We start from the raw sequence: 17,490 nt of genomic DNA, 5'->3' as shown, positions 1-17,490 counted from the left end.
TGCTTGGCATATTTATGGATGATTTTTCCTTGGTTTCATTGAATTTGATACTCCTAATCCTTTAATTTCATGTTTTATACTCAGGAAAGCTTAGGATAGTAAAAAAAATGAGAAACGAGCCAAAAACAGACAAATTGAGCCTAAATTAGTGTTTCACACGGCCTAAGCACTTCCACACGGGTGATCCATAGGCCCGTGTGTGACACACGGGTAGACCACATGCCCGTGTGTCATGACTGTGTCAACATTAATCCAAGTCAAAATTGCACTCGGCCTGAGCACCTTTACACGGGCATGGCACATGGCTGTGTCCCTGTCGAGCCCCAATCTAGTCCTACTCAGAAAAAGGCACTTTTGAGGTTTTAGAAGCATTCTAAAGCCTATATAAACACCTTAGAAGAGAATTAAAGGGGGACGCGTAGAGTAGATGGAAGAAAAGTACTCAAGAACAGCCATCGGAATCACCTCGGAGATAGGATCTACATCAAGACTGAAGATTTCCATCCAATTTCCTAGAAGTTCTTAGGTTCTTTATGTTTTGTTATTTTCCATACTTTGAGATGTTTTCCATTGTTATTATTATGAACTAAATTCCCTAAATACCTAAGGGAGATGAAACCTAAGACGAATCTTATTACTTTTTGATTTATATGATAAATATTTGTTCTTATTCTTAATTGTGAGTTTTAATCCTTACTTTAATATTCTAGGATATTAATTCAGGTTTTTGATGTGCTTATTCAGTGGAGGAAAAGTCCCTGTTTAAGAGTAGATCATTTATAATTAAGTAGAGTTGCATGCAATCGTAGAGATAGGAGGACATAAATCTGCCGGATTAGAGTCAAATCTAATAAGGGAATCCATAGATCGAGTTAATACAGCTATAGGGGTTTTAATTAGAAAGAGATTTCAATTAATTAACCTAGAGTCAGTTGTTTTTAGTCTGGAAAGGGATATTAACATAAATAAGGGATTTCTATGGAATAAGTCAAGTGAATAAGTCAAGGGATATTAGGTGGATTATTTCTTGGGTATTATCTTCTCAATCGGTTTTTCAAAAGTATTTTCCAACCTTAATCTCTGTCGTAATCTTAGCTAATTAGCTAATTAGTTTTAGGTAAACATTCTCTAAATTTTTAGGCTAGAGAATAAAAAGATAGTAATCACTAGTACTTTTAGTCATCGTGGATACGATATTTCTAGTCTCACCATAACTATACTACTGTTCGATAGGTGCGCTTGCCTTAAGTCAAATTTTTAGTTAGTTTAGTGACCATCAAGTTTTTGGCGCCGTTGCCAGGGACTAAGATATTAGGAACGCTTAATTTTTATTACTTTAGTCATTTTTTATTGTAATTTAATTTAATTTTTAATTTTGCTTAAATGACTAAAATTTTCTTTTATTTACTTCTAGCAGGTTTTTATAGTTTATGACTAGAAGAAACCCGTCAGGACCTCTACTTTTTGATGGTAAGATCGAAAGCACAGCTTACAGAAACTGAAGAGAAATAAGGCGAAGCTTACAATACATAGAGGAAGGGCAAGAAGACGATATTCAAACCACAACCGAGGAGATGGCTAATAATTAGAATAATCCGTTACCTTCTATGGTTGCTACAAACCCAGTAGATCAGAATCCTGCCCCTCGTACTATGTATGATTATGCTAAACCTACTTTAACAGGAACTGAATCGAGTATAGTTAGGCCTGCTGTTGCTGCAAATAATTTTGAACTGAAACCTAACACGATTCAAATGATACAACAGTTTGTTCAGTTTGATGGTTTGCAAGATGAGGATCCAAACGCTCATTTAGTAAATTTTCTAGAATTCTGCGACACTTTTAAGATCAATGGCGTCTCTGACGATGCCATTTGCTTTTGGTTGTTTCCATTCTCATTGAGGAATAAAGCTAAACAGTGTTTAAACTTGTTACCACAAGGGTCAATCACTACTTGGGAACAAATGACCGAAATTTTTTTACTTAAATATTTTTCACAGGCTAAAACGGCTAAATTGAGGAATGATATCTCTTCTTTTGTGCAGATGGATTTAGAAACTCTTTATGACGCATGGGAGAGATACAAGGACTTATTAAGAAGGTGCCCTCACCATGGGTTACCTCTATGGCTGCAGGTTCAGACCTTTTACAACGTTGTGAACCCTTCAACAATGCAACTTATCGACGTAGCCGCTGGTGGAACACTAAATAACAAAACACCTGAAGAGGCTTACGAATTTATTGAAGAGATGTCACTAAATAACTATCAGTGGCAAATCATGAGAATGAAGCCGATGAAAGCTGTTGATGTTTTCAACCTCGACGCAGTCACTATACTATCTAATCAGGTACAACTTTTAAATAAAAAGATTGATGGTTTGTATGGTTCTACTCAGGTACATCTAGTGATGAGGTGTGATTCAAATGAAGGAGGAGTACATAACACAGATTATCTATCCTTAAATCCTAGCACCGAGGAGGAACAAATCCATTATATGGTTAATAATTCTAGACCTCAAAATAACCCCTATAGTAACACTTATAATGCAGGTTGGAGGAACCATCCCAATTTCTCGTGAGGTGGTCAAGGAAATCAAAGACCACAACATCCTCCAGATTTTCAACAACCATCTTACCAACAAGAGAAGAAATCGAACCTTGAGGAGATGCTCACAAAATTCATTTCGGTGTCAGAAACTTGTTTTCAGAAACAACGCTTAAGAATCAGCAAGCGTCGATTCAAGGGTTCGAAACTCAAATAGGACAACTTGCTAAGTTGATTTCTGAAAAACCACAAGGTAGCTTGCCGAGTAATACTAAAACTAACCTAATGGAGCAGCTTAATGCAATTACTATTTGAGATGAAGAAGGGTTAGTTGAACCTAAACCAGAACCGAGGCAATGATTTGTGGTAAGTACAGGTAAGGATGAGGTGGACCACAGTGAGCAAAAATCAATAGGTAGAGAATATAAACCTTGTGTGCCGTACCCCAGTGCGACCAGGAAAGACCACACGGATGAACAATTTGGTAAATTCCTTAAATTATTAAAGAAATTACATATTAACTTACCGTTTATTGAAGCTCTTTCGCAGATGTCGAACGCAGTGAAATTTTTAAAGGAGCTTTTAGCAAATAAACAGAAGTTGGATGATGCGTCGCATGTGGAGTTGAATACAGTTTGCTCAACTATTCTACAGAATAGGCTACCGAATAAGTTGAAGGATTTAGGGAGTTTTACGATTCCTTGCTTAATTGGTAGTTTAAACGTTAACAATGCTTTGGCTGATTTTGGAGCAAGTATTAATGTCATGCCCTATAAAATGTTTAAATAATTCGGTCTTGGGAAACCCAAACAAACTAGGATGAGCATTTAATTGGCTGATAAAACAATTAGATTTCCTAAGGGTATTATTGAAGACGTGCTTGTCAAAATTGATAAATTTATATTCCCAGTTGACTTCGTTGTTCTAGACATGGATGATGATAGTGACGTACCTTTAATATTAGGAAGGCCCTTTTTAGCAATTACTAGAACTATCATTGATGTTGGCACAAGTGAATTGATAGTTCGTGTAGGTGATAAACGATTAAGCTTCAACCTCGTGATTCTGAAAAAATACCTAGTAATCGAGATGATTGTTTAAGTTCTGTTAACTTGAATAATGTTGTAACTCAAACTCTTTTATAGGACTCCTCTAGGAAGAACATGATGAAGCCTCATTCTAATCCATGCAATAAAAACAGAGCGACTCATGAAGAACGAAGGCTTCAGATCGATGAACTAGATGAATGGCGAACACATGTCAAGGAGAAACCAAAAGCACACGATGAATCAAAGCGACACTTAGATAGGCGTAGGGATGAAACAATGCAATTTAAGGTTGGGGATAAAGTATTGTTAGATGAAAAGGGATCACCGAATTGCTACTTCAGAGCTTAATACAAATGGAGCGACTCCCTTCACGGTACTGAATGTTTTCCCATATGGTATAGTTGAAGTAAATCATTCTCAATTTGGAACTTTTAAGGTAAATATTACTCGACTTAAACTTTATGTGGATAATAGAATTGATAGTGAGAAAGAGGAGTCTCGACTCTGTGATCTGCCGTAATCATGCGAATGAGAGGTAAGTCGAGCTTAGACTCTAAATAAGGGCTTCTCGGGAGGCAACCTGAGCACTAACATTACTAACTAGTTTATTTTAGCTATTTTTAGTGTTTTTATGCAGGTACAGTGGCCCACATGGCCTGCACACACGGGCGTGTCCTTGGCCATGTGGAAACAGGGCTAAAAATTTCCCAATTATCTAGCTACACGGCCTTGAGATACGGGTGTGTCCTAAGCCGTGTGAAAACTGGAGCTAATTTTTTAAATTTTTCACAAGTCAGAGAGGTACACGGGCAAGGCACACGGGCGTGGGAGAAGTGAACAACGAAGAACATGACCGTGTGACACGGCTGTGTGCACCACATGGCTTGGACACACGGGTGTGTCCCTGGGCGTATGGCAAATAGTCATAAAAATTTCGCGATTCACGCGGGCAATAGTCAAGCCATACGGCCGTGGGGCCCAACTCGAGATTTACACGATTGTGTGCCTTTTTAAAACCCCACTAAACCCTAACATTTTGTCTTCTTCCTCTCAAAATTTTGCCCCCCTAACCCTAGCCGCCGCAACCACCTCCCCTACCGTCCGGCCACCCCTAGCTCTCCCTTCTTCTTTTCTTTTCTTTTCTTTTCTCCCTTCCCCCATCTCATCCCTTCATTTTTCTTTCCTCTTAAACTCTTCGCTGCATAACCCACGCCCCCACAGCGTGCCGTACAACCTAACTCCCCGCGCCTGTGTCTTCCTCTACTCACCATCATCGACGACTGCACCAGGTTCGACCGCGCTCCTCCGACGACAGGCCACCACCACCGTCGGTCACGCTTTCTTTACCCATTCCTCCATCATCTTCATTATTTATTTTTATTTTTATTTTTGTTATCATTGTTATCATTTTTATTAGAAGTATTATTATGTTATGCCTTTTATTTATTCGTCTTTATCTCTTATTTAGGCCTTTGTCTTTACTTTAGCCTTGCTTTATTATGCCATTGAGTTGATGTTTATGTTGCTGCAGATTAGATTAGGTTCATTCTATTAAGTCTAAATTACTGCTGCTATTTTCTTAGAAGCCCCATATTTAGTTTATCATGTTAGTCATATCTATCTCTTGCCAAATCGTATAGTCTACTATTCGTTCTTTTGTTTACTTCATCACTCATTATCATTCTTTTAAATATAAGTTGAAGATTTAATTAGTAGTTACTTAATTCTTTTAATATAGTTCGATCCATAATTTGTCTACATTCTTCACTTGCTATTTTATTGCCTAGTTGTTTTCTTATTTGGATTCTGTTACTCTTGCAGGCGTATAATGATGAACATACAAGGCAAGAAGACTGCCGTCCCCGCTTCAAAAAAGGGAAAGGGTCCTGGCACAACCTCCTCGAACGCCTCGACTGAAGCTCGCCATCCTTTACTTCAGTTCTCATCTAGCCCATAGGACGACCTATTCCAGCTTCTTCGAGTACGACCATTAGGAGTGGGACGTTGTATTGATTGAGCTACTTTGGAGCATGTCCAACTTTCTCACCTTCTTCGATTTCATCTCGATACATCCCCGTGGGATCGATTCTTTTCAATTATCGAGCCTACCTATTTAGAGCTGACATTGGAGTTATGCACTACTTTCCATCTCCAGCATGTGATGAATACACATGACGAGACTGGTACTATCGTTTTTAGGATTGGTGGACTTGTAAGGCACATAAGTGCATCAGTGTTTAGAGCTGCTTTAGGCCTTTACAATGAGGAGTTCATGGCTTCCGAGAATTTTTTACAACTTCACCGTCACATACACTATTCGCCCTCTTGCTGTTGGACTGACCTTACAGTGAGTACAGTTCCCTATAATGCTAGTCGCTTAAAGGCGACTTCTCTCCCTCTAGCACTATGCTACATTCATGCCATTTTGTCTCACACTTTGAATAGGAAGAGAGAGAGCACCGGAGTAGTTAGCACCACCGACACGTACTTCCTATGGAGCATGGCGACTGGCCATGTATTTGACTTAGCATATTTTATCACCCTCGCCTTTCGCCACCAGACGGATCACCATAAGAGGGGTCCCATTTACCTTGGCCCTTACGTGACTCACCTCGCTCGACACTTTGACCTCTTCGACAGTCCAGAAATATCATCGACACTCACACTAGTAGGCCAGATGTCTCCTCAAGGAATTTTCAGCATGATCCACATGAGGATGATAGAGCGACGTCGTGGAGTCGACCCTTCTCAGTAAAGACTCGTCCACTCTGATGACCAGGATGAGCCAGAGGACGTTATTGACGATGTCTCTCCCCCTCACAAGGACCCACCCCCACCCCTACCACCACCACCATGTCACCAACATCCTGCTGCCACTTTGACAGATTTATCTGAGCGATTCACTCGCTTTGAGCAGCACTTCTTTGAGTGGTTCGACAACATCGATGCCACTCTTCGACAGATTTGCCACCACCTCCATATCTCTCATTTGGCATCGTCGACCCACGAGGCATCTGATGATGAGGACTATTGAGTCCCTTTATTTTACTATTATTTTTATTTTTATTTATTATTTTGTCTTTTATTTATTTTTGAAGAACTTATGTTTTATATTTTCACCTATATTTGTCCTTATCGAGTGATCTCTTAACTCTCTTTCATTATGGTGTTTATTTTCTTATTAGTAGCTCAGAATCATGCCTTTTATTCGGCTTTCTCTATATTTCTTGCTTGTGCTCTTCCAAGGATTCCATCCAAAATTTCAGGCCAGTTTCGCTTCTCTCCCTCTCTTCTGATATTATGCTTCTATTGCTATTATCTATCTCTGTACATTAAGGACAATGTACATATTAAGTGTGGGGAGGTTATTTATGTGATTATCAGAAATATCCCTAAATTTTTCTCTTGTTCTCAAATAAGTTCCTCATATTACTATTAGAATGAATCTTGATTGACTTATGATTTTTTTTTTATGTTTTGAATTAAATCGTAGGTAACTGTGCATTGATTGTTTAAACTTTAAGACACTAGAGGATCAAGCATGATAAGTTGACTTTTGAGAAGTAAAATTTCTAGGTTGTTTCCCTGAATTGAGGTATGATCTTGAAGTTTTCAATTAATAGGATTGACATCAAATACCCATAATTTTCGTGAGATTTTGAGCCTTTTATAGCATATATCTTTCTTGCTCACTGATTTTATTGGTTATGAGTGTGTCAACATTGATTTCTTATTTTAGAACTTGCTTCAATTATACACGTCAAGACCACACCTTTGATTTGATATACGAAAATGATAAAGGCACTTAAGTTTAACCTATTTACCCCATAAAAAGCCTACCCACACAATTGACCCCTAGTGAACCCCTTTGAGCTTTAACTATTATTTATTGATTTTCCCCCTTAATATTAACCCACAACCTAACCCTTTTTGATTCGTTAAGAATTTCTCCCTTTTTATTGACTCCTTGTTTATCGAGATTCAATTTGATTAGTTACCTAATTATGTTCGTTCATTCCAGTTGCTGAATTATTTTTCGTTATATACTTTCCATTATTGTTCTTATTCTTAAAAAAAAAGAAACTGTATATTCATTCAAATTACATATTGTTCTAAAAGAGCTTGGATAAGTTATCATATTGAGAGAAAAGCTCCATTCATGAGTTTTGGTTAGTGTTAATTCTGGCACTTGTTTGTAATTCAGTGATCAACTTTGTTTTTCAAGTTTGGTAATCAATTAAATTAATCTCGATTCTAGCCCTCTTTTGCAGCCTTTATCCACACCTTTAACCCAAGCCCCATTACAACCCTGTTAAAGACCTTTTGATTTGTGTATCATTTTATTATAGTGGTGGAGATTTAATTTTCATGCTAGCTTATGGTAATAAATTTTCATGTTTGACTATTGAGTGCTTAATTATTGAACCTTAAACACTTTGAGTGATTTGAGTGAATCATTAGTGAGGATGTCAACCTTGTCAATTTGGAATTAAAGGTGATTACTTAGATAAAGGGGGATACCTATGATTTTATGATTGAAATGTTCAATTTGTATTGTTTGAAACTTTAATGTTCTTATAGTTAAGCTCTTATCGTATGCTTACTTGTGGATTATTTTGAACATTATTAATGAGAATTATAAGTTAAGAAGAATTTATTTTAATTGTGAGTTGAGGATTTTGCTTGAGGACAAGCAAATGCTTAAGTGTGGGGATATTTGATAAACCATAATATATACATATATTTACCCCATGCTTGTCACATTTATGGATGATTTTTCCTTGGTTGCATTGAATTTGATGCTCCTAATCCTCTAATTTCATGTTTTATACTCAGGAAAGCTTAGGATAGCAAAAAGACCGAGAAACAGGCCAAAAACGGACAAATTGGGCCTAAATCAGTGTTTCACATGGCCTAGGCACTTCTACACGGGTGATCCACAAGCCCGTGTGTGACACACGGGTAGACCACATGTCTTGTGTCATGACCGTGTTGACATTAATCCAAGTCAGAATTGCACACAGCTAGAGCACCTTCACACGGGCATGGCACACGGTCGTGTCCCTATCGAGCCCAAGTCTAGTCCTACTCAGAAAAAGAGAACTTTTGAAGGTTTTGGAAGCATTCTAAAGCCTATATAAACACCATAGAAGATAATTAAAGGGGGACGCGTAGAGTAGAAGGCAGAAAAGTACTCAAGAACAACCATCAGAATCACCTCGGAGATAGGATCTACATCAAGACTGAAGATTTTCATCCAATTTCCTAGAAGTTCTTTGGGTTCTTTATGTTTTTTTGTTTTCCATACTTTGAGATGTTTTCCATCGTTATTATTATGAACTAAATTCCCTAAATACCTAAGGGAGATGAAACCTAGGATGAATCTTATTACTTTTTGATTTATATGATAAATATTTGTTTTTATTCTTAATTGTGAGTTTTAATACTTACTTTAATATTCCAGGATATTAATTTAGGTTTTTGATGTGCTTATTTAGTGGAGGAAAAGTCCCTGTTTATTAGTAGATCATTCATAATTAAGCAGAGTTGCATGCAATCCTAGAGATAGGACGACATAAATCTGCCGGATTAGAGTCAAATCTATTAAGGGAATCTATAGATCGAGTTAATGCGACTATAGGGGTTTTAATTAGAAAGAGATTTCAATTAATCAACCTAGATTCAGTTGTTTTTAGTCTCAAAAGGGATATTAACATAAATCCGAGATTTCTACGTAATAAGTCAAGTGAATAAATCGTCTAATTCAAGGGTATTAAGTGAAGTCTAGGTGGATTCTTTCTTGGGTATTGTCTTCTCAATTGGTTTTTCAAAAGTATTTTCCAACCTTAATCTCTGTCGTAATCTTAGCTAATTAGATAATTTGTTTTAGGTAAACATTCTCTAAATTTTTAGTCTAGATAATAAAAAGATAGTAATCACTAGTACTTTTAGTCCTCGTGGATACGATATTTCCGGTCTCACCATAACTATATTACTGTTCCACAGGTGCGCTTGCCTTAAGTCGAATTTTTAGTTAGTTTAGCGACCATCATCCAGTCAGTCACATCTATGTTTCTGTCTTCTGGGAGTCATCCGCTCTAATGTCCAAGACAAAAAAGCTTACTAACTGGACTTGATAGACGCCATATTAGTTTTTCAATCGATTTGCTCATTTCCAATTAAACTAAAGACATGTTTAGGTTTGTCTACTAATACAAGTTATCTTTTCGTATTACGATCTAACTACGTAATATTTCTTAGTATTTGTTTAAATGTTAGATAAAAATGAGCAACATTTGCTTCCATTTTGTTTTGCGTGCAAAACCATATGAGGACAATCATAAAAAGTATATTAATGTAATCAACAAATTTGTTTTATTAACCAATCTATTTGAAAAAATTACAAATTTACATATGAATATCCAACAGTCTTACACTTACCCTAGTGAAGTAGATGAGTAATGTTACGCATTATCATGCTATCCACGTGTTTTTCAAAACTCATAGCTAGTAGAGTCTTGGTAAACAGGTCCATAAGGTTGTCCTCAGATGTGACCTTGACTACATCCACGATTTCGTCTGTAATTTTCTCCCCTATGATATGATACTTGTGATCAATATATTTTTTCCTCTTGTGGTTTCTTGTCTCCTTGGTATTAGCTATTGTCGCACGGTCATCACAGTACAATGTGATAGTTTTTCCCGTAACAGGAATGACTTCAAGATCTATAAGGAACTTTTGAAGCCATATTGCTTCTTTGGTAGCCTCAAAAGAAACTTCATTTTTAGCCTCCATAGTGGAGTCAGCAGTATAGCTTTGCTTTAAACTTCTTCACAAACTAGACCCGTTGCCTAGGACAAAAACACAACCCGATGTCGACTTTCTCAAATCCCTACACATTTGGTGGTTAGAATTGGTATATACAATAGCAGTAAGATTTCCTCCAAAACACACAAGAAGAAAATCATTCATTCTCCATAAATACTTGAGTATATACTTAACTGCTTGTCAATTTCTTGGTCCTGGATTCGTCTGATATCGACTTACCAACCCTATTGCAAAATAGATATCTAGGCGTGTGCATAACATAGCATACCAAAGCATAAGGAACCTTTCTCATGTTCTCTCTTTCCTCCAATATCTTAGGATAGTCCTTTAAAGAGAGATGAAATCCCGATACGGAGGGTTGATTACCTTTCTTCAAATAGGTCATAGCATAACGCTCCAATATCTTGTCTATGTATGAAGCCTGAGACAGTGCAACCACTTTGTTCTTTCGATCCCATAGGATTTGAATACCTAGAACAAAATTAGCATCTTCCAAGTCTTGCATGCTAAAATATTGTGTTAACCATAGTTTAATTGATCATAATGTTCCTACATCATTTCCAATTAGTAGAATGCCATCAACATATAGAACAAGAAAGACCACATTTCTATGCCTTAAATGTTTATAAACACAATGTTCATCTACGTTTTGCTTAAATCTGAAAGTCTTGATCGCTTGATCAAATATTTGATTCCATGAGTGAGATGCTTGATAAAGCCCATATATGTATCTAATTTGTGTAACTCCCCTTACCTGAGACCGTCGCCGGAGTCGACCACGAGGCGTTACCAGACTTATCTTACTTGTTCAGGGCATAAAAAAAATTTACTTTTTAAAAAAATATTGATTCGCTCACATTCATCCAATAAATCCCTAAAAAGTGCCCTCAAGGCCCTAAAACGTGCAATTGGAACTGTTCGGGACCAAACCGGGAACATTAAAAATTTTCCGATTACTTAACAAATCAAAACAATTTATTTCACTATTCATAATAAAACTGTCCATCTACCGATGATGTACTTATGACCATTAGGTATTTTTACCGATGATGTCGTTTTACTTGTTTTCGTTTAAAATCGCTTAGCTCAAGTCATTTAACATAATTTCAAGCTTCATATTCTACCATAAAACATCAAAATAAACACATTTCACCTATGGGTATTTTTTGAAATATGAACCCTAGGTTAAATTATTGCTAGAATAAGCTAAATCAAGGTACCGGGACTTCAAAAACGTAAAGAACATTAAAAACAGGGCTTGGAATCACTTACTATGAAGCTTGGAAGCTTGAAAAAACCCTAGCTATGAAGAACCCTTGAAATTTCGGCCTAATGAAGAAGATGGGCACATTTTTCCATCTTTTTCCCTTTTTTAATCTTTTAATTACCAAATGACTAAAATACCCTTCATTAAAACTTTAGTTATTTTTATCTAAGTATGTCCATTTTTGTCCATGAAAACCTAATGGTCTAATTCCATTTAAGAACCTCTACTTCAATTATACTCTTCAATTTAATCCTTTAGCATCTAAAACTCATATTTATCAACTTTTGCAATTAAGCCCTAGTAGGCAAATTAAGCATGCTATTTATAAAATTTTCCATCGATACTCTAACACATGCATCTAATCACTTGGTAAATTATAAAAATTAATTGAAATAAACTTTTCTATCTAAGATTCATGGTTTCACAACCACTGTTCCGTTTAGGCCCTATTTTAGGATGTTACAAGTTGTTTGTGAACTTTATGCTTATTTATTTTAGCTATATCTTGTGGGTTGCATCATATATATGTTTTCTTCAAGATAGTCATTCAAAAACACTATCTTGACATTCATTTTTCAGATATCGTAATTGAGAGCCACTGCAATGAATAGCAATATGCGGATTGAATTGAGTATGGCAACCGAAAAGAAGGTTTCTTCATAATCGATACCTTTTTTTTAATGTTACCTTTTGCTACAAGTCTGGCCTTATAAGTTTCCATTTTTTCATCTGTATTTCTTTTTAATGTAACCTTTTATCCCTTTCGATAAGTTTATAAGTGCCCACATTGAGTTAGAGTCCATATAATCTATTTCAACTTTCATAACTATTTCCCAGAGCTTGGAATCAGCGTTTTGCATTGCTTCATCATACATGAGTGGGTCATCATCTTCCTGATCGGTTGACTCAGTGTTAAAAACACTTTCTCCAGATTGGAGAAACTTAGACCTATGATACTCTCACTACTAAGAAGCACCCTATGTTGCTAATTGTTTGTAGGTCTACTATTAGGAGTTGGTTCCAGAATTGCTTCTGTAGAGATTTGCATATTTTATGAAAGTTCCTTGAGTACCTCTTTACTCCGAGGTTGAATTCATTCATGTAACTTTCTTGAAAGAAAGTAGTATGAGTTGAAACTATTATAGTTTGCTCTTTCAGGTTATAAAACAAAGTACCCTTCTTCCCTTTGGATATCCTACAAACATCCACAATTTTATTCGTGAGTCCAACTTCCTCGCATCTTTATCCAATATGTGGGATGTGCATCCCTAAATTCTTGAGTGATTAATATTAGGATTTTTGTCATACCACAATTTATATGGAGTTCTGACCGACTGTGTACATGCGCATTAATCACTTAAGCTATTGAGCAATAACTAACATATAGAATAGAGTCTAACTGCTAATATGATGTTATAGTACAACAATCCATAAAAGATGGTTTTGCAAGAAAATTAAATATTCTATACTAAGGACTAAATTGCAAGAAATGTAAACTAGAGGGACTATCTAACGAACAACTAATGGAGGTTGGTTGACTTCAATGTGGTTCACCAAATCTTAGATTAGGGACATAAATCACGCAAATTACCAAATGAATCCATTTTATCTTCTTATCTTCTAATCTCGCCTGTTAATTCGGGACTAATGAATGGGTGTGCAACAAGATTACCTTCCGCACTTTATCCGATATTCCCTTAGGGGCGTTATTATCTAAGTTCTTAGTTCTTTTCAAATTAGTCCAATTTGTTACGATTTAGTCCATTTTCCAAAAAATTTAGTTAATCCACATCTCCATCAACCAATCTCCTTAAAGGTTTAACTATACATGCTTAATGTAAAAAACAAAAATAAACATGGCAATGGAAAACAAGGCAACCATGAAAGTAAAACTTGAGAAAAATATTAAAGTTGAGATTTTTATGCAAGAAAACTTAAATAGCATGAAACCAAAAGCATTTAATAGAGAAATCTAAAGCAATAAACATAAAAGGAACAAGCTTTGACAGATTTAAAGTAAAATAAACTAAAATACATTAAACTAAATTTAGATAGTCTTGAAAGCAAAGTACAGGGACTAGAAATGTAAAGAAACCTTAGATACAGTCTTAACCAACTTAACTAACATAAAAAATAGTAAGAATAAGAAGTAAATGTAGAAAAATAAACTTTAATCTAAGGTAGAAGAAGATAAAAATAAAAACCCTAGGAAAAGTGCAGCTAACGAAAACCTAGAGAAAACTGAACCTAAACTAAGCTAATATGTGTCTCTCTCTTCCTCAACAATTTTGGGTTGTTTTGAAGTGTATTCTGATGAATTTTTTATGCCAAAAATACCCCTACATGAGCCTTTTGTGATTGGTAGGCCAGGTAGAAAAATGTTGCTCTTTTTGTCCAAGTTTGTCCCAATGATAAAGGTGATATTGCAATACCCAGAAGAGGATATCGTGACATTTCGAGCAGTGTTGGAACTTGAGATCATTCTTGGAAGGTGGATATTGCGATACCCAAGGGGATATCGTGATACCATAGAAGGTAGTCCTTGGTATCCTATACTGTTTGGGGTGTTGCGATCCTAAGGATTAAATATCATGATACCCTTGCCTTAAGTGTTGTTCTCGCTCGTTTTCGACATCCAACACATCCCTAAATCACTCAAACACATGTTAGGCCTCCAAATGGTACTAGCGGCCAATTTGGGTAAAAAATTAGACAAATTTGAGACATTTTCACTTATTATTCAAAAATATGAAAATAACAAAAAAATGAAAAACTATGCTACAAACTTTACTTTCTTAAGAAAAAAAATCCTTAAATGCGTTGGAAAAGCTTAATTTGCCATGTCGATTTGTGCCAGATCAACTCTCCCACACTCAAGTCTTTGCTTGTCCTCAAGCAAACACATAAAACATGCAACAAGACGACTCTTGGACTACCTTAGGTAATTAAGTTATACAGCCGTCCAACATCAAATTTATATAAGAATTACTTCACATGCAATTTAAAAATGATACCTAGCTAATTTACTTACTCTTAATGTAAACATTATTAGTTCAAAAAGTTAAAGTGTCAATAGAGGTAGAGGCAATGTAAATAAATTTACGTACAAATGTTATTTGTCAAAATAAATTATACAGATCGCTCATAGATATTTAAAAAGAATTGTTCATGTTCGCTCTAACAAATGCAAGCTATATACAAATTATTGTGTCAATAACTTATTCGAGTCTCAAACGTCTTTTAGGCTTGTAACGTTCTGAGGCTGAGGTTGGTACGAATTCAAAGGAAATTCATCTCAAAACCATTCAAGCACTATGAATAGTATAGCATAAAACATTGTTCCCAATTCCCCCCAAATGTGACTTGTTACATCTCATCGCCTTATTTCTCCTTCTCCCACCTTTCTTATTTCTCCAATAGTGTGGAAGAGAATGGTCGATATTAGCTCATTTTGTGCACTATGATTTCGAGGCTATTTTATGCTCATTTATTTTTCTTGTTTTTGAGCATTTATATACTTTATTTGTTCTTTTCTCTAACAATTCTTTTGATCATCACTTTTCTTTCTTTCATATTTTTCTTTTCTTTTTAAGCACAATTTTTAGCAAGAATCAATCATGAGCTAACTCGACCTCCTTTTGCTAATCACTTGAGTAATTTTTGTGAGAAACCTCTTTAATATTCCTACCTAACCCTCAATGTCCATTGCCTGACGTCCATTCCATAGTGCGTTGCAAAGTTCAAGGATTGTGAAGGGTTGAGTTTCGAACTCAATTTCTACTCAAGGTTTCAAACATAGAGGTTCATTAAGAAGGGCAATGTAAGGCTCAAATTCGGGAACTAGGGATAATATAATGTTTAAGGTTGGCCCTTTAGGCTTAAGACTATACAAACAATGCCTAAGGTATTTCCTGGATTAGTCACCTAGCTACAATCTATTAAACATGCATATATTTTAACGAACAGTTAGCAATTCGAATTATTTATCTACAAGGATCCATATCGTTTATTCATCCTACGGTATATTTATACATTTTCATTTCAGTTATTGCCTCTAATCTATTATAAATATTAACTAAGTAAACTAATTAATATACAATTAAGAGTAGAAATTACATAGTATCATTTTAAATTTACTAGTTTGCAAACCTATACACGCATTTGATAAGTACAACTACTAACTCATTACTTAATTTTAGTCCAAGCATCATGTAATAACAAAAATTAAAAAAAAAAAGAAGAAAATTAATTTTGGATTTTTGAAAAATTAAAAACAAAGATGGAAAATATTTTTTGGATTTTTGAATTTTTTTTGAAAAAATGCATAAAAACTAAAATAAACACAAAAATAAACATAAAAAAATAAACACACATAAAAACTTATGTGCACCCCTACAATCAAATTACACATTGTCCCCAATGTGTAAAAAATAAAAGTTAGGAGGTTACTAGACTTCCCTACAATAGAGCATCAAACTATATCGAATGTCCACCTCCTTGTTGAAGCGCTAAATGTTGTGTAGTCTTTTAGGGTAACTCGCTGCACATAAGATAAACAAAGAAAACAAACAATATAGCAACATAAAAATAGAAATGTCTAAAAATAAAATTGAAAAGTGTTTGATAGTTTACATGCCACATTAAAAATAAATAAAATGTAAAGACATGTAACTAATTTGAATCATTTGAGATCAACTCAGGTTCTATGGGATGTTTCCCCTTTTCTCTGATGTTTGACATTTCAGAACCCTTGTTAAGTCTTCCTTCTGCTTCTTTGAAGTTAATCCCTGCTCTTATTAGCGATATAAACGTTGCATCAACCATGTTCCAAAATCTATTAGGTTTGTTATTCCTTCTACACCTTTCTTGAACCGACCACCTTGGCTTTTTGTCCAAGTTTGTGCCCTTGACGAAGGTGATATCTCGATACCTAGAAGAGGATATCACAACATTTCGAGCAGTTTTGGAACTTGGTATCCTCCTTAGAAGGTGGATATCCTGATACCCAAGGGGATATCGTGATACCACAGAAGGTAGACCTTGGTCTTCTATACTGTCTGGGGTGTCATGATCCTAAGGGATAGAAATCATGACACCCATTCCCTAGGTGTCGTTCTCGCTTGTTTTTGATCATCGACATGTCCCTACAGCACTCAAACACACATTAGGCCTCCAAATGGCACTAGCTGCCAATTTAGGTAAAAACATTAAACAAAATTGAGAAAAAAACTTTATTTTGGTTGAGAAAAAGCTGCTTAAGTGTGTCAGAAATGCCTAATTTTCCACGTTGATTTGTGGTAGATCAAGTTTCTGATGTTGCCTTAGTTGGCACATCATTCAGAATATAGCAGGTTGTTTTTACCGCAAACCCTCTAACCCTCTAAAAGAGATTAATAGCTTAAAATAACTTAACATCGAATGTATCATGTCTAACAACATTTGATTCATTCTCTCTACTACATCATTTTATTGTGAAGTGTCTAACGCGTTTAACTGGGATACAATCTGTAACACCCCTAACCCGTATTCATAGCCAGAATAAGGTTACGAGGCATTACCGATCAATCACAACATAAACCATACATTTTTACATAAACATCAATAAAATATAATCACAATGTCCTTTATAAGGCTCTACAAGACCTTAAAACATGATTGGAAAAGGTTCAAGATTAAACCGATAACATTTGCAAATTTTGAGAAACTTATAAAATTTTTCAACATATAAGGGTCACACGCCAGTGTGAACAAGCCGTGTGCCTCACATGGTCACCAGACACTCCCGTGTCATAGAACGAGG

The 17,490-nt window shown here is 35.7% G+C and overlaps 1 non-coding gene across 1 annotated transcript; it reads right to left on the bottom strand.

Annotated features, from left to right (window-relative positions):
* Positions 1–2,012: 2,012 nt before the first annotated feature.
* LOC121210764 (small nucleolar RNA R71) lies at positions 2,013–2,119 on the bottom strand. The gene has a single exon (XR_005905879.1). It is a non-coding gene; the product is annotated as a small nucleolar RNA R71 (small nucleolar RNA).
* Positions 2,120–17,490: the final 15,371 nt, after the last annotated feature.

The sequence above is a fragment of the Gossypium hirsutum genome, chromosome A11 (genome assembly GCF_007990345.1).
Source record: "Gossypium hirsutum isolate 1008001.06 chromosome A11, Gossypium_hirsutum_v2.1, whole genome shotgun sequence".
NCBI classification, from domain to species: Eukaryota; Viridiplantae; Streptophyta; class Magnoliopsida; order Malvales; family Malvaceae; genus Gossypium; species Gossypium hirsutum.
The sequence above is the reverse complement of the archived record's forward strand: the minus strand, read 5'-3'. Positions and strand labels throughout refer to the sequence as shown.